The sequence below is a fragment of the Dermacentor albipictus genome, chromosome 2 (genome assembly GCF_038994185.2).
Source record: "Dermacentor albipictus isolate Rhodes 1998 colony chromosome 2, USDA_Dalb.pri_finalv2, whole genome shotgun sequence".
In the NCBI taxonomy this organism is placed as follows: domain Eukaryota; kingdom Metazoa; phylum Arthropoda; class Arachnida; order Ixodida; family Ixodidae; genus Dermacentor; species Dermacentor albipictus.
In genome coordinates, this window is record NC_091822.1 from 13,469,462 (window position 1) to 13,488,575 (window position 19,114).

Here is a 19,114-nt window from a genome sequence, read left to right on the forward strand (position 1 = left end):
AATTCCTCTATTTTCCCTCTTACCGCTAACTCATTGATCGGCTTCTTATGTACCAGTTTCTTCCGTTCCCTTCTCAGGTCTAGGCTAATCATCATCAAGCACTAGTTTTTATCAGGTTTTATAGCTCTACTACTTTCTGGTAACCTTTATCGAACACTGATTTCACAATAAACCTTTTAATTAGAAGTTAGCCAATGTTGTTCTTATAGCTTCACACTACACATTCTTGCTACATTGGCGAAATAAAAGATTTTATAAGGTACACAGAAGCATCATAAGGGCCATTAAATTGACTTGTTGCACTCTAAAGAAATAAAGAATAGCCTGGCTACAAATGGCGCCAGAGAACACATAGGACGAATAAGAAAACCGAGATGATCTAACAACGAAAAGTTTAATATACACACCGAGTAAATGCTGGCTGGCAAGCAATAAACCAAACATACACAAAAAGGAGAAGCAAAAATTAATGTGTTTCCTGACAGGAAATGCATCCATTTCTAAGAGAGGCCATGCTCACAAGATTCTCCAGGCATTTTTAGATCTACAGTTTCGTAATTTCTCTAGGCAGCCGATCTGCACAGACTGCTAGCTTCGTCGTCTACAATGCAGGCTCAGATGTCGAGAGTGCATTGTAGAGGAAGAAGCTAACATTCTGTGGAGATCGGCTGCCTAGAGAAATTATGGAAGCTGTAGATGCAAAGGCACTGGGAGAACCTTATCAGCATGGCTTCTGTTACACTTTCAGAGATGGATGCGTTTTCTGTTGGGATCTGTATCAACGCACACCAGTTATTGCTTCTGCTTATTGCGCAAGTTCGATTTATTGCTTGTCAACCAGCATTTACTCGGCATATTCAGTAAACTTTCAGTTGTTAATTCGCCTCTTGACCGTCTTGGTCTCTAGCAAAAAGGTGTTCATTTTTTTTGCAGTGAAGCTGTATATGCCTAGGCAAAACACTCATGTTCCGATCCCAAAACCCTAGTGTAGGGTTATGAGCCATTGCATTCGTCTTGCATGATGGACGGAGAAATTTCTTGTTGGGTAGACACAGAAATGCTTATACATTTAAAACACATAGAGTTATCTACATATTATCACCTACAATCACCTACAAATTGACGCCATCTTCTTAGACTTTTCGAAGGCCTTCGACCGCGTCCCTCACAATCACCTACTTGCCAAATTATCTACTCTTGGAATCCCCCCATCACTGATTACTTGGATCGAACATTTCTTAAAAGGACGCGTACAATACACATCCGCTAACTCTCATGACTCACACATTTCTGATGTTACATCCGGTGTCCCCCAGGGAGCAGGCTTATCCCCGCTGTTATTTTTAATCTATGTCAATGACCTGCCATGTAACACAAAAACTAGACTGCGTCTTTTTGCTGATGACTGCGTCATCTACAACGCCATCCATAACCCTGGTGATTCCATTGACTTACAAGAAGACATAGACACTATCGTTTCATGGTGTGAAAAATGGTTCATGCCTCTTAACCTTAATAAGTGCCAATGTATGTCCTTTTCACGTAAGCGCAGCGCCACAAACTACGCGTACCACATAAGCTCAACTACAATACCACGAACAGACTGCTATAAGTATCTAGGTGTTCACTTAACATCATCATTATCATGGGTTACTCACATTGAAACAATATGCGCAAACGCCTCGCGCACACTTGGTTTCTTGCGTCGCAATCTGAAATCTGCATCGCCCGCTATAAAAAAAACTTGCATATCAGACATACGTTCGGCCGAAACTGGAGTACGCATCATCTATCTGGCACCCCTCGCAAGCATATCTCACCTACGAATTAGAAGCCATTCAGAATCGTGCTGCACGCTTTATCATGTCAAACTACTCAAGTAAAACCAGCATAACTGAACTAAAACGCACACTCGATCTTCCCAGTCTCCCATCACGTCGTATCATCTCGCGTCTCTGCATGCTTCACTCTTACTACTATCACCCAATAGCCAGACACCCTCGACTACAACCCCCGCCTAGAATCTCTCCCCGCCTCAACCACAGCTGTCCAATCGCGCACATTCAATGCCGTACGTCTTCGATGAGGGATTCTTTTTTTCCTAATGCAATAGCGCTGTGGAACACTCTGCCCGACAGTATTGTTTCTTCCGCCGACCACACGACTTTCCGTGAGAAACTAACAATCTACTACACCTAGAATGGTTCGTCTCAAATGCATTTGCTTATTGACCCCTTTTATGTAATTAATTAATAATAATTCGTTCTCACGCATAATATGTTTTCAATAGTATTTATGTACTATATATTTTGTTGTATATTATGGTTTCTTTACAGTGATTTTGATGTTACTACTGCTTGCTCGATTCCCTCCTGAGCGTTGTTTCCGTTTCTATTCTTCGTCTATCTTTCCTTCCTCTTTTCCCTCTTTAGCGTGATGAGTTTCTCATACTTTGTTTGCCCCCGCCTTATGTAATGCCTCCGGGCCTTTAAGGCTTCAATAAATGAAATGAAAATGAAATTGCAGGGAAGGGGAGCAGAGGGGGACGGGGTTAAGACAAGATCATGATGTCATAAATATCTCGCAGCAGAGGTGTGTTGGATCATTGGCTACACCCATAGTGACGTCGTTTCTCTCTCACAGCAGAGCGCGCGTGCACCAGTCTCTCTCCGACTTCCCAATAGGTTCAAAAATGTGCCCCTGTATTTAAATAAATTAAATGTGGAGCTCCGGTGTGTCACTTGGTAACTACAGTGCATAACCGAGTAATAAATACAATGATTAACGCATGACAAAACACATATGTGTAACATATTTAAGAAAGACTTTGATGGACCCGCTCGATTAACACAATGAACCACTCATTGCACTTTCAATGATGGTGATATTTCGAAGCGCCATGTGTGGCATTCCAAATAAACAATGTGTTAAACCTAAGCCAAACGTGTGCATAACCTCATTAAGAAACACAGACATTACCAATAATATTGAAAGACTTGAATAAACCGTCGGAATTAACCCAGTGATAACACCGGGCCGCACATTACAGCTTTGCTGGTTTACCATCTGTACAGGGTGCATGGTCAGTAATTTTTTCTGCTATTCTTTGTTAGGTTTTGTACAATGTTCTGCCAGTAAAACACGTTGGGCTAGTTGGTGCATTGTATTGGTACTGCTTTTCTTGCTGTTTTTTTTTCCTTAATGTTGTGCCTTTCTTTCTTTTGTAACTACATTTTCATTCCCCCTCGAATAATACTCCAGCCTTGCAGCCTGCGAGGTATATAAATAAATAAGTACATAAGCACATGTCATTAATTCATCTGCATACACCTCGCACCATTCCTTGCTCAACATACGTCACTGTGTTGATGTCTCGCAGCGTGCGTCTACATTACCGGCCGTTTGCAATTCGGTATAGCTTGTTAGCAGTGTTGTGCATAAAGATTACATGACATTAAGGTTGTGACCGATGCGGTGCATAAGCGAACCTTGCAAAATATGACATGTTGGATTGTTGAAAATTTAACAAATTGTATATATCGCAGTTACTTTAATAGCCTTTATTTGACCACTAGACAAAAACTTCACTTCGCATAGATTCCAACACGTACAGCGAATGTGCAGTTCTTTCTTTTGCCTATTAATGTGGTCGTTACTGCATGGCCACATTGTAGATTTGAAAACAAAGTTCAATAAATTCGTTTGTTGCAATATGAAAATATGCGTAGATCACTGCGATTGCAACAACAGAACTTAATACAAACATGCACGCTATAGGATGCAGACGAATGCTCAGGACAAATTCCAGAATGCTTGCATCCTGATACTTCAGAAAATGAATAGTTTCATTCCATGGCTGTCAATGAGAGGGAGAAAGAAAACTTAATTCTGTTCGTAACAAAAACCCATTGATAAGCTTCGAGATACAGTCATTGTTTAACGCTTTAGAAATGAATAATTATAGCTTGCTATCAACATTAAAGCAGCCTTTCGACGACAAGAAAGGAATCAGATTTCCAGCTCTGATCATTGAATTGCAGGCAATGCAAGCAGGGATAAAATTCTGCCGATATAATTTGCTTTGGAATATCACATTGGAATAAACATTGAGACTATCATTTGTACTTTCACTGGCTGAGCAATCTAGTTTGAAATTACTCCCATAAGCATGTCGTAACATTGTTGATCTAATCCAGGTTAAATGCATGATTACCTTAAGAAGTATGGATGATGGCTATAAATTACAATGAAGAAATTATAGTATTTATTAACATTAATAATATAATAATATTTATTTCCACAAAACAGTCTAACCGTGAGCGCCGTGCGAGGTTGAGCAGAAAGCTGAAAAACCCTACGGCAAGTGCGCCTGCCGTGGGCCTACGATCCTGCAATATGGATAGCGCGTGTTGAGATGGTATTCTTGTTAAAAGTTTAGAGTATACTACCAGCACAAGACACAGGACAACAAAGTGGATGAGAAGCGTGTCTTTTGGAATGCCATACAAAAGTGGCGTTAACTGCTCAAAACATTTGATGCGTCGGCTTTTGCACCTTTGGAAATATTTAGAGACGACTCCCATATATATTGTTACGTAGGAAGACGCAGACGAAGAGCTATGTACACGTATATTTACAAGAAAATACGCTGCGCTTGGCCAAGAGGCAACAGCCCGCGCTAGCTCCTAATCGTCGTCGTCGTCTTCACACTACTCGCCTTTTCGTGATCGCACATATTGTTCCGTAGAATTACCCCCGGCTGCAAAAGCGCCGTCCCGGAGCGACTAAAGATCGGACTCGGAAGCAGTGTAGTAGGCCTTGAGTCTACTGCCATGCACGACATCACTAGATGCCAGAGGAGAGGACGAGGTTGAACCCACAGGAGCAATTTCGTAAGTCATAGGCGTCACCTGGCGCAGCACGGGGTAGGGCCCTGTGTATCGCAAAAGGAGCTTCCCTGAAAGTTCGTCGTGACGAGAGGGCGACCACAGCAGCACGAGCGCACCAGGCGAAAACTGCACGTCACGATGGCAGGCGTTGTACTGACACTGATGAGTGGTTTGTGTGGCCGTCAGTCGAGCACGGGCAAGCTGGCGTGCATGGTCGGCGAGGGCGATGGCGTCGCGCGCATACTCGCTTGTTGAGATCGCAGCAGGAGGAAGTGCCGTGTCTAGGGGAAAGGTAGGTTCACGACCGTATGGTAGATAAAATGGAGACAATCCGGCGGTGTCGTGCCGGGAAGAATTGTACGCAAATGTTACGTAAGGAAGGGCATGTGTCCCTGTCATGGTGGTCTTTGGAAATGTACTTGGACAGCATATGGGTAAGAGTACGGTTTAACCGCTCTGTCAGGCCATTGGTTTGAGGATGGTATGAGGTAGTCAGTTTGTGTTGAATATAGCAGGAACGCAGAGTATGAAGTCTATTTCATTTCTAGTCTCACCGAGCCCGAACGGTGAGACTAGAAATGAAATAGACTTCATACTCTGCGCTAACCCTGGCATCATACAAGATGTGGACGTGCTCGGCAAGGTGCGCTGCAGTGACCACAGGATGGTAAGAACTCGAATTAGCCTAGACCTGAGGGGGGAACGGAAGAAACTGGTACATAAGAAGCCGATTAATGAGTTAGCGGTAAGAGGGAAAATAGAGGAATTCCAGATCAAGCTACAGAACAGGTACTCGGCTTTAACTCAGGAAGAGGAAGTTAGTGTTGAAGCAATGAACGACAATCTTGTGGGCATCATTAAGGAGTGTGCAATGGAAGTCGGTGGTACCTCCGTTAGGCAGGATACCAGCAAACTATCGCAGGAGACGAAAGATCTGATCAAGAAACGCGAATGTATGAAAGCATCTAACCCTACAGCTAGAATAGAACTGGCAGAACTTTCGAAGTTAATCAACAAGCGTAAGACAGCTGACATAAGGAAGTATAATATGGATAGAATTGAACATGCTCTCAGGAACGGAGGAAGCCTAAAAACAGTGAAGAAGAAACTAGGAATTGGCAAGAATCAGATGTATGCGTTAAGAGACAAAGCCGGCAATATCATTACTAATATGGATGAGATAGTACAAGTGGCTGAGGAGTTCTATAGAGATTTGTACAGTACCAGTGCCACCCACGACGATAATGGAAGCGAAAATAGTCTAGAGGAATTCGAAATCCCGAAGGTAACGCCAGAAGAAGTAAAGAGAGCCTTAGGAGATATGCAAAGGGGGAAGGCAGCTGGGGAGGATCAGGTAACAGCAGATTTGTTGAAGGATGGTGGACAGATTGTTCTAGAGAAACTGGCCACCTTGTATACGCAATGCCTCATGACCTCGAGCGTACCGGAATCATGGAAGAACGCTAACATAATCCTAATCCATAAGAAAGGGGCGCCAAAGACTTGAAAAATTATAGACCGATCAGCTTACTGTCCGTTGCCTACAAAGTATTTACTAAGGTAATTGCAAATAGAATCAGGAACACCTTAGACTTCTGTCAACCAAAGGACCAGGCAGGATTCCGTAAAGGCTACTCAACAATAGACCATATTCACACTATCAATCAAGTGATAGAAAAATGTGCAGAATATAACCAACCCTTATATAGAGCTTTCATTGATTACGAGAAAGCGTTTGATTCAGTCGAAACCTCAGCAGTCCTGGAGGCATTACGGAATCAGGGTGTAGACGAGCCATATGTAAAAATACTGAAAGATATCTATAGCGGCTCCACAGCCACCGTAGTCCTCCATAAAGCAAGCAACAAAATCCCAATAAAGAAAGGCGTCAGGCAGGGAGATACGATATCTCCAATGCTATTCACAGCGTGTTTACAGGAGGTATTCAGAGACCTGGATTGGGAAGAATTGGGGATAAAAGTTAATGGAGAATACCTTAGTAACTTGCGATTCGCTGATGATATTGCCTTGCTTAGTAACTCAGGGGACCAATTGCAATGCATGCTCACTGACCTGGAGAGGCAAAGCAGAAGAGTGGGTCTAAAAATTAATCTGCAGAAAACTAAAGTAATGCTTAACAGTCTCGGCAGAGAACAGCAATTTACAATAGGCTGCAAGGCACTGGAAGTCGTAAGGGAATACATCTACTTAGGGCAGGCAGTGACGGCGGATCCGGATCATGAGGCGGAAATAATCAGAAGAATAAGAATGGGCTGGGGTGCGTTTGGCAGGCATTCCCAAATCATGAACAGCAGGTTGCCATTATCCCTCAAGAGAAAAGTATATAATAGCTGTGTCTTACCAGTACTCACCTACGGGGCAGAAACCTGGGGGCTTACGAAAAGGGTTCTACTCAAATTGAGGACGACACAACGAGCTATGGAAAGAAGAATGATAGGTGTAACGTTAAGGGATAAGAAATGAGCAGATTGGGTGAGGGAACAAACGCGAGTTAATGACATCTTAGTTGAAATCAAGAAAAAGAAATGGGCATGGGCAGGACATGTAATGAGGAGGGAAGATAACCGATGGTCATTAAGGGTTACGGACTGGATCCCAAGGGAAGGGAAGCGTAGCAGGGGGCGGCAGAGAGTTAGGTGGGCGGATGAGATTAAGAAGTTTGCAGGCACGGCATGGCCACAATTAGTACATGACCGGGGTTGTTGGAGAAGCATGGGAGAGGCCTTTGCCCTGCAGTGGGCGCAACCAGGCTGATGATGATGATAGCGGGAACGCACAATGTCAGCGATAACTTTCGAGCGGAAGTTTCGACCACGGTCACTAAGCAGCTGTCGCGAGATGCCATGAAGCAAGATAATGTCGCGCAAGAGAAAGTCCGCGACGTCAGTGGCGCAACTGGTAGGGAGAGCCCGAGTGATAGCGTATCGGGTGGCGTAATCAGTCGCGACGGCTACCCATTTGTTCCCAGAGGATGACGTGGGAAAGGGACCATGCAGGTCTAATCCAACACGAAAGAACGGTTCCACAGGGACAGCGATCGGCTGGAGATGACCGGCAGGTAGCACCTCAGGTGTTTTCCGACGCTGGCATGGATCACAGGCAGCAACATAGCGTCGAACGGAGCGAGCGAGACCAGGCCAATAGAAGCGGCGGCGGACGCGGTCGTACGTTCGGGTTACCCCAAGATGTCCTGCAGTGGGTGCGTCATGCATCTCAAAGAGCACAGTCTGTCGTAGCTGTTTTGGCACGACAAGAAGAAGGTCAGAGCCGTCAGGGAGGAAGTTCCTTCGCTACAGAATGCCGCCCTGGAGGACATATCGGCGAACGGATGCGTCGGTAGGTGTACAGCGCAGACGCTCGATAAGTGCTCGCTGCGATAGGTCTCGGTACTGCTCATCGGCGATGTTAGTGAAGGCAGACACAGAGAAAATGCCGTTGGCGCTACTACTGTCGGCGTCGTCAGGCTCGTCTACCGGGTAGCGAGACAGGCAGTCAGCGTCCTTCTGTAGTCGGCCAGATTTGTAGGTGACAGAGAATGAATATTGTTGGAGGCGGAAGGCCCAGCAATCAAGTCTTCCTTTAGGGTCTTTCAATGAGCATAACAAGCAAAGCCTGTGATAGTCTGTGACAACGGAAAAGGGTCGGCCATATAAATATGGGTGCAACTTCGCAACCGCCCAAACTAGGGCCAGACACTCACGCTCAGTGATGGAATAGTTGCGCTCCGCGGGTGAGAGGAGCCTGCAGGCGTAAGCGACAACACGGTCGTGGCCACGCTGGCGTTGTGCCAGTACTGTGCCCATTCCGTGACCGCTGGCATCAGCACAGACTTCGGTTGGCGCAGAAGGATTGAAATGGGCCAGAACGGCATGCATTGTGAGAATGTCGATTAGATGTGAGAATGCAGAGGCCTCGTTATCGCCTCACTGGAAAGGGGCGTCTTTATTTAAAAGTTCGGTTACCGGTCGTGCTATAGCGGCGAAATTTCTCACGAAAAGGCGGAAGTACGAACAAAGGCCGATGAAGCTGTGCATATCCTTGACACACTTCGGAATAGGGAAGTGCGTAACAGCATGGATCTTGCCCGGGTCCGGTTGCACTCCGTTCGCGTCAACGAGATGTCCAAGGACGGTAATATGGCGACGGCCGAATTGACATTTCGATGCGTTTCGTTGCAGACCGGCTCGACGAAAAACGTCCAGGACTGCTGAGAGGCGCTCGAGGTGCGTAGCCAACGTTAGGGAGAATACTATAACGTTGTCCAAGTGGCACAGGCGCGTAGACCATTTGAAACCGCGAAGAAGGGAGTCCATCATGCGTTCAAAAGTGGCAGCAGCGTTACATAGACCGAACGGCATCACTTTGAATTGATAAAGACCGTCTGGTGCTACAAAAGCAGTCTTCTCGCGGTCGATATCGTCCACGGAAATCTGCCAGTAGCTGGAGCGAAGGTCAATAGAGGAGAAATAGCGAGCACCGTGGAGGCATTCAAGGGCGTCATCAATCCGAGGTAGGGGATACACGTCCTTTTTGGTAACCCTGTTTGGTCCCGATAGTCCACGCAAAAGTGCCATGAGCCATCCTTCTTTTTGACCAGTACAACAGGTGACGCCCATGGACTATATGATGGTTCAATAATGTTCTTGGCAAGCATTTTGCGAACTTCTCCGTGAATAACTTGACGCTCAGCTGGTAGCACTCGATACGGCGGCGATGAATAGGAGGGGCATCGCCGGTATTAATGCGATGTTTGACAGCTGTAGTTCGGGCAAAAGGACGATCGTTAAAGTAAAAAATATCGTGGTAGGAAGACAGAACGCGGTAGAGTGCACGAGCGTCCTCGGACGGCAAGTCGTGCGCAATCATTTTCTGTAAGTCAGCGATTGTACAATTTGCCGACGGCGATGGTAGAGGAGTAACGGATGAAGTGCCGTCTACTGCAATGGATGCTACTGAGTGATCCTCGAATGAGCGAAGCTGGGCCAGAGACATCCCGCGTGGCAGCACTTGTGTCGTCAAGCCAAAGTTGACCACTGGCAGGCAGACGCAATTCGCCGTAATAGATAAAACTGTATGAGGTACTGTGATCCCGTGTGTAAGAACGACGCTTGGCATAGGAGCCGCGATGTAGTGACCGTCGGGCACTGGTGGGGATGACAGTAGGTTAACGGCGGTCAGTGCCGAAGGTGGTGAGCGAACGAAGTCGACGGAACTGAGGCGACTGGGGTGTGGTGCAGCAGGATCCAGAATAGGCAGGTCAAGGCGGAGAGTACTGGCGGAATAATCGATGAGAGCAGAATGGGCGGAGAGGAAGTCTAAGCCGAGGATGATGTCGTGGGGACAGTGGCGATGACTGTGAATTGCACGATTGTTGAGCCATCGGCGACGGAGACGCGGGCGGTACACATACCAAGTACGGGGGCTGTTGCGTCATCGGTGACACGGACAACAGGCGTTGTGGCAGGCGTGATAATTTTCTTGAGCCGGTTACGAAGGTCAGCGCTCATTACGGACAAATGCGCCCCAGTGTCTATGAGCGCAGACACAGAAACACCGTCGACTTGCACGTCAAGAAGGTTCAGATAAGTGGGCAACGTCAGCAGAGGATTTGGCGGCGTAGGGAGCAATGCAGCATCACCTCGAGGCGCTGCATCGTCTAGTTTTCTGGTTGGGAGCGGCGTCCGAAGGGAGTAGGCAAATAGGAGCGGCTCGGTGCAGGAGAATCAGTGGCGGCGTTATCGGAGCTTGGGGCATAAGGACGAGAAGGGCCACCTGGGGGGCGAGAGTAGGCAGTATAAGTAGACCGGGTCGGGGAACTCCAGCGACTGCGACTGTGCCGAGAAATGTGCCCGATTCGATGGCAGTGGAAACAAATGGGCTTGTCGAGAGCAGTGCGCCATTCAGATGGGTCACGGAAACGTGGTGGGTAAGAAGATGCGGGACGGGGCGAAATCGAAGAAGCCGAGCGGGCATCAGGACGATGGGCCGAGCAGATGGTGTGAAGACCCATGTTTTCGAACTCTTGGCGGCCAACTGCCTAGATCAGTGAGACCGTGACTGCAGATGTGTTGGTGGGACTGGAGTCGAAGGCAGCCGGATAGGCGGCCTCGATCTCACGCCGGACGATCCTTGTAACATCGGCAGTGTTGTTGGGACGAGGAGTGTCAGCACAGGAAGATGTCGCTGGGGTGTTGGGCAGACGGGCAAACTGCTGGTCCATACGTCCGCTTTTAGCGAGTTCCAGGCGGCGGCACTCTTTTATAAGAGCATCCACCGTCGCTACGTTGTTGCAAACGAGCAAGTTGAAGGCGTCATCGGCAATGCCTTTGAGGATGTGGCCAACCTTGTCTGACTCAGTCATGTGGGTGTCAACTTTGTGGCACAGAGCCAAGACGTCCTGAATATACGTGACATAGGGCTCTGTTGACGTCTGCACACGGCCGGAAAGCGCCTTCTGCGCGGCAAGTTGGTGACCGTAGGGGTTTCCCAACAAGTCTTGAAGCTGGGTCTTAAGTGAATCCCAACTGGTGCACGCACGAAGATGAGCTCGATACCAAACTCTAGGTGTGCCACCGAGGTAAAAGACTACGTTGGCGAGCATAATAGTAGGGTCCCACCGGTTATTGCGGCTGACGTGTTCATACAGGCTGATCCAGTCTTCGACGTCTTCGCCATCTTTGCCCGAGAATACGCCAGGATCACGGGGAGCGCGGAGAGTGATGTAGGTCGTCGAAGTGGCAGCAGGTGTCGGAGCCGGCGGAGTCAGGTTGTCGTCGACGGGAGCCATGAAGGAAGGCTCGACGTACCGTCCACTGCGAAGCTCCCTGACGAGGTACAGGGAACGTTCACCTCCACCAGATATGTTGTGTAGGAAGACGCAGACCAAGAGCTATGTACAAGTATATTTACAAGAAAATACGCTGCGCTTGCCCAAGAGGCAATAGCCCACGCTAGCTCCTAATCGTCGTCGTCGTCGTCTTCACACTACTCGCCTTTTCGGGATCGCACACATTGTTCCGTAGCAATATATTCCCAACACACGCACGGTGATGGACTAACCAGGCTAGCGCCAAGGTTGAATTTCACAACAATTTTCATTCCACGTCCAGTAGTGCCAGAGATCATTCGGCTTCGTTAAGGGGCCCACGCGGGCTTTCGGGTTGGTGCTTGTTGTTGCGCTGGCGCAAGAATATGGCTAGAAGCAGGCACCGCATGTGCGCAATTATGAGGAATATTGTGACGCTCTTAGGTGCATAGTGGGTTCACGAATGTGACGCTCTTAGGTGCATAGTGGGTTCACGCCTAAACAAACAGTATGCGGGGCACCGAAGAGTGGTGAACGAAGAGGACGACGTGTGGCTGGCTGGCTGAATCTCGACAGGCGCTCAGCTGATCAAGGCCATCGCTTCTAACTCTACCCGGCTTCAAAGTAACGCCTTTTGTGGGCGTAATAGAGCGGTGGAGGTGCGTGTTACGACAGAACGTACCACGGAGTCGCAACATCTAGAACTTCGCCGGAGACGTCGTCTTGCCGGTCTCTTGCCAATGACCTTCCCCATGGCTCAGGACGGAGGTGGACAAATGCAAGCTCTAGTTTCACCTTCTCAAAGGTCAGCGCCAGTTGGACCTTTGCGGCACTACATGGAATCACGCTCGTTCGCGGGAAAAGTGGGCGAAGACGTCGACGAGTGGCTGATGCACTACGCAAGGGTGAGCCGCTACAACCGTTGGGATTCTGACACTCAGCTTCAATATGTTGCACTCTTTCTGAGTGACACAGCGCTGATGTTGTATGATAACCACGAAGACTCCCTAACAACGTGGGAGCACATTGTCGAGGAAATTAAGAAGTGTTTTGGCGACACCCACGCCAAACAGAAAGGCGCTGAGAGAACCCTTGCTCAAAGAGCTCAAGCTCCTGGAGAAACATGCACTATATACATAGAGGAAATCCTCAAGCTGTGCAAAATTGTAAATCCGCAGATGTCCGAGGATGACCGAGTCTGACATCTCCTCAAAGGAATTGCAGAAGATGTATACAATTTCCTCATAAGTCGGGAACACGTTGATTCCGTCTCAGATGTCGTGCGTCACTGCCGTACGTTTGAGACGTTGAAAACACGTCGCATTGTGCCAAAGTTTGGACGCCTGGCGAATGTGACAACCATTGCCAGCGTCGATGAGAGCCCCTCCGCCGAACTTTCGTCTACTACATGGCAGATCGTGCGTGAAGGACTGCTGCGGCACCAGGACCTTGCGCGCGACGTCATACGACAACCTGACGCTCATTACCCGCAACACATGGCGCCGGCCACACCCTGCGCTTCCTGGCAACCGGTGGTATCTGTCACAGACGTCAACCACAGAGGTGCTCCATGGCCACGTGAGGACACACTTACGCCCGCATACCGACCTGCAGAACACCCTCGCCCCAGCAGGTTTGCACGCAGACCGACCGTTCCTCCTGTGCAGCAGGCTCAGCCGCTTCGCTCTGCTACATGACCCCCCACGGCTGAGCGCTTCGAAGGGCAGTTCATCGATCGTCGTTTACCTGTGTGTTATAGCTGTGGCGACTTGGGTCACATTGCGAGGTACTGTAATCGCCGCCAACCACCCAGGTTCGACCGATCGACGATGTCTAGGCGGTACCGCGCTCCTCTGGGCGAAACATATTCGCCCTCGCACACATACTTAGGAAGCTTGCCTCACCAGCACCCAGAGCCACTGCAGAACCGTTCTCCAGCATCCGATCGCAGCTTGACACCACCACCCGCTCCTCGTGTAAGCCGAACGCCCTCTCCGCGGCGTCGATACCCGTCGTCACCTCCGGAAAACTAGCCAGCGCGGCCGTTGGAGGTGAGGTCGCTGGACAATCTTCGATGTCGACAGAGATACCTCCAACCATTTGTATGTTTAAGAATAAGGTGTTTGTAATAATTGACGGGGTTTCATCCATGGCCTTAGTGGACACGGGAGCAACCGTTTCAGTGATGAGTCTTGCGTTTAAAAGCCTCCTAGGACGAAAGGTGATGTTTCGCTGGGACCGTGCCGATACGTTTCACGGAGTGAGTGAGGAGTTGTTGTATCTTGTGGGCGTGTGTAATGTAGACGTTACCTTGGGTGGTCAAATATTTAACGCGGAGTTCGTTGTTCTACGTCATTCTACGCCTGACGTAATCCTGGGCCTTGAGTTTTTGAAACTGTGTGGTGCCACCGTCGACTGCAAAACTGGTGAAATCAGTGTAGGTACGAGCTGTCCTGCTGCCTTTACGGAAGGCCCACCGTATCGTTAAAGCGTTCTTTGTGTATCCCGGGATACAGTTGTGCCTCCGTTATCCGCAACGTGTGTTTCAGTCGCCTGTTTCCCCACCAGCGACGGAACGTTTGACGCTACCGTGGAGCCCGTTCATCTGAGTTGCATCAAGAGGAATGTACTGATACCGTATTGCACGCTGTCAGTTGTTCAGGGACGCACCAACCTATGGCCCGTAAACTGTTCGAGTGAACCTGCAATACTACCGCAGGGTCTGAAACTTGCCGCCTACCATGAAGATCACGTGCTATCGCTCGCCATTCTTACAGACGCCCTTGATTCTGCGGATGAGCGCCATTTCGTTAATGTCTGCCCTGCGGCGCACTCCTCACATCTGACTATGGTAAACAAGTCGCTCAGCACTAAGCAGTGTCACGAAGTGGCGAATATTCTGCAAAAACATGTCCGACTCTTTGACTTCTTCCAGCAAGAGGGACCACTATTGTTTCCTCCTTCTCGTATACACCATCGCATAGATACGGGATCTGCCCAACCGCTGCGACAGATACCATACGGAGTCTCACCATCGGAACGCAAGGTGATCAATGACCAAGTCCAAGAAATGCTAAATAGGAATGTAATCGCACCATCGGAACGCAAGGTGATCAATGACCAAGTCCAAGAAATGCTAAATAAGAATGTAATCCAAGAATCCTGTAGCCCGTAGGCAGCGCCAGTGATTCTGGTTAGAAAGAAAGATGGTACATGGCGATTTTGTGTTGACTACCGCCGCCTCAACACCATCACTAAAAAGGACGTATATCCTCTTCCGCATATTGATGATGCTATCGACTGCCTCTCATCAGAGTGTTACTTTTCGTCTGTTGACTTGAGCTCGGCGTACTGGCAGATTCCTATGCACGAGGCAGACAAGGAGAAAACAGCATTTGTAGCACCAGATGAACTGTTTGAATTTAATGTGATGCCGTTCGGGCTCTGTAATGCACCTGCAACTTTCGAGCGCTTCATGGACAACATCCTGCCTGATTTGAAGTGGGAAGTATGCATGTGCTATCTAGATGATGTAGTGATTTTCGGGCGCACGTTCAGTGAGCACAACGCACGTCTCGATCTTGTGCTAGACTGCTTGGACAAAGCGGGTTTGGTGCTCAACTCGAAGAAGTGTCATTTTGGAGAGCGCCAAACACTCGTTCTGGTTCACCTAGTGGATAAGCACGGTATACGACCTGATCCAGCGAAGACTGCTACGGTGGAGCCTTCAAGCAACCTCGCCATGTAAAAGAGCTACGCAGTTTCCTAGGGTTTCGCTCGTACTTCCGCCGGTTTATTCGTGGATTTGCCAACATCGCGTATCCGCTGACATGCCTCCTCCAGAAGGGCGTTCCCTTTGAATGGACTCCTGAGTGTGAAACTAGTTTTCGTGAGCTGAAGTCTCGTCTGACGTCTCATCCCATTCTCCGACACTTCGACCATGCGGCTCCCACAGAAGTTCATACGGGCGCTAGCGGTATTGGCATCGGCGCTGTCCTTATTCAACGCGTCGACACCAAAGAACACGTCGTCGCCTATGCGAGTCGTTCTTTAAGTAAGTCCGAGCGTAACTACACCATTACAAAGCAAGAATGTCTTGCAGTTATTTTCGCAGTACAGCGCTTCCGGTCGTACCTGTACGGGTGCCCCTTCACTGTGGTGACAAACCATCATTCTCTCTGCTGGCTGGTTAATCTCCGTGATCCGTCGGGCCGGCTTGCGCGTTGGACACTTTGTTTACAGGAATATAACTTTACCGTTTCTTATAAGAGCGGCCGCCGACACGCCGACGCTGACTGCCACTCGCGCATGCCGCTTCCAGCGACGAACTGCGACGCGGACAACTTCGACTGCTATATCAGCTCACTGGAGCCGGGATTTCCTTATATAAATACCTTCAAAGTCGAGCAACAAAAAGACAGAACTTTAGAACCACTGCTCATTACTGCAAGGCAATCAGCACCATCCACTCGTTTCTGTGTTCATGATGGCGTTCTTTACAAAACCAACTATTCTACTACAGGCCCACGATATCTTCTGGTGGTCCCGGAGAGTCTCCGTGTCTCCGTCTTGCGCGCTATGCATGACGATCCAACATATGGTCATTTGGGTTCAGCGCGAACTCTCTACCGCCTTCAAGAAAGGGTCTACTGGCCTAAAATTCGCCAGACGCCCGCCCAGTATGTGTCCAGCTGCAGCGAGTGTCAACGTTATAAGCGTCCAACGAGTGCTCCTCCTGGTCAACTCCATCCCGTGCCACCCCCCCGCACTCCCTTTGAGCAAGTTGGCAACGACTTCCTCGGTCCTTTCCCGCGTTCATCCGATGGGAATCGCTGGATTATCGTGTGTGCCGATCACTTGACACGCTACTGTGAGACAGCTGCAATACCATCGGCTACTGCAACCGAAGTGTGTATTTTTTGCTGCGTTTTGTCATTCTCCGACATGGACCTCCCAGAGTCATCATCAGCGATCGTGGGCGGCAGTTCACTGCAGACGTGGTCGAAGAGATGCTTTGTCTATGTGCTTCAAGGTTTCGACATTCCACCCCGTATCATCCCCAAACAAATGGCCTTACGGAACGCACGAACAGAACTCTTACTAACATGCTGCCCATGTATGTAGAGTCAGATCATAAAAACTGGGACAGCGTTCTACCTTTCATTACGTACGCATTTAACACTTCAAAGCATGAAGTTACGGGCTACAGGCCCTTCTTTCTTCTTTACGCTCGCCCGCCTCGTTATACACTAGACACTATCTTCCCGTTTTCCAGCCACTATAATCTTTGTATATCAGAAACAGTCTGTCTTGCTGATGAAGCCCGACGACTTGCTTCATTACGCACTCTTGTTTCACAAGACCGCTCGAAGGCACGCTGTGACCGCCGACGCCGACACGTGATATATGACCCTGGTGATTTAGTGTTGCTCTGGAAACCAACCAGGAAACGTGGATTATGTGAAAAACTGCTGGTCCACTATGTTGGGCCCTATGTTATTACGGAGCGTATCAGCGAATTGACCTACCGCATAGCACGCCTCACATCAAATGGCCGACGGTCAGCAAAGACTGAACTTTCCCATGTCGCCCGTTTAAAGCCCTTTATTTCTCGACAGCCTGTTTGACTTGCCCGGCGGCCTTCGTCTGCGCGGAGGGAAATGTGATGCTCTTAGGTGCATAGTGGGTTCACGCCTCAACAAACAGTATGCGGGGGCACCGAAAAGTGGTGAACGAAGAGGACGGTGTGTGGCTGGCTGGCTGAAGCTCGACAGGCGCTCAGCTGATCAATGCCATCGTTTCTAACTCTACCCGGCTTCAAAGTAACGCCTTTTGTGGGCGTAACAATATACACACATCATTTCTCCAGAAGCTGACGCCGAGCACGAGTAGCGCGAGGATCTTGTTGTGCTGTCACGACGACTTCGTGGCAGCCGAATTCCGAGTACTGCACATGCGGTGAGCGTAGCTATATGCACTTCTCGTCGATAGGTCATGTTGTAGATTGTCGCAGCGCAGGCAGAAGGAAACGGGCATAGAAGGCAGATGAGAAAGCACACAGCGCTGAACCACCTGCGAACAGCTGTTTACGTGCGCCATGTTGCACTGAATTTCAGAAACCGCTCTTGCGCACTCCAAAACAAATCTTAACTTCAACACGTTTTAGAATTTTAAAAGACGCATACTACTTGCTCCTAATAAAGAAAATTCCACAATATTAATATGTAAGCCTCTTATTCATTACAATAAAAAAAAATTATGCAGCACGAGCCACGATACCTGGCAGTAAGCAACCCTGGGCGTCGCACCAGTCGCATTGTTGAAATCACAATCACATAGAATGGGTCCTTAAAAATCGCATTGCTACGCGTGCGACTGCACCGATTTTCGTCGGTCAAGTCGCAGCATGTGAAATAGCCTTAACATGTGTTTGCGGCAGCGTGATTTCCGTCGCAGCGATGTACAAGGTAGCCTCCTGCTCACGAAGTATACATGTATGCATCGTTAAATAAGAACAACATGAAAACTACTGAAATATTATAATTTTCATATTATTATTCGATAATAGAATAATTACACCATTTTTTAACGTTTAAAAGCATTGTGAGTTTACGACAGCTTGCAGATGCGGTGAGTGAGACGTTGCACAACTCCGAAACTATGAGCGTGCAGCTTGTGCGGCATCGGTGGGGTGGTTCCGTTAAGTACACTCAATTTGCGTTGTTACCATGGGAGCCACAACTTTCTTCCTCGATGAGTATTTGTTTTTGCAGAAGAACAGGTTACTATTGCGTGTGCATGTATAAGCAACTGGCACAATTTGTAGCGATGAAGTGGTTGACGATGGTGGCGGTCGAGTAGGTACGTGCCCTATGTTGAAGCGGCGTCCGTTTACCGACCTGGATAGCCTGCAGCTTCTGCTTTTAAACGAATTGTGTAAGTGGAAGAAAAAAAAGAATGATGACGCTCCTAAGCCGCGGGCGCTGGTGGGTACGCCGTATTAAAACATAACTAAAACTCGCGCGCGACATTGTCCCCCAGCGCTAACAACGCACGGTAAGCAGGAAAGCGCCTATTTTGACTGCGCTTTTTTTCGTCACGCATTGTCACTCTCACATCGTGCCTATCGCTTGACTCAGTGACGGCGCGACCAACTTGTTAGGATCCAGTCGCGGAGAGCTCACGACGTCGCGGCGGTCACTCAGCGACGGAATTCACTGTGTCGCTGACTGAAAATAGCGCCATGTGAAACAGCCTTTACAGTACAGAAAGTTTGTAATATGCGTATTATAACCTGTTATTACAGTGAGCGATGACGACGTGCGTGGTAATTTTCATGCATGAATGAATTGTTTTTAAAGAAAAGTATCAAACTGCTACTCGAAGTTGTCTACATTTT

At 48.5% G+C, this 19,114-nt stretch overlaps 1 protein-coding gene across 1 annotated transcript in view; it reads left to right on the forward strand.

The window, feature by feature from the left end:
• Positions 1 to 19,114, forward strand: part of LOC135910887 (uncharacterized) — a 292,350-nt gene that overhangs the window by 138,233 nt on the left and 135,003 nt on the right. The window lies entirely within an intron of this gene.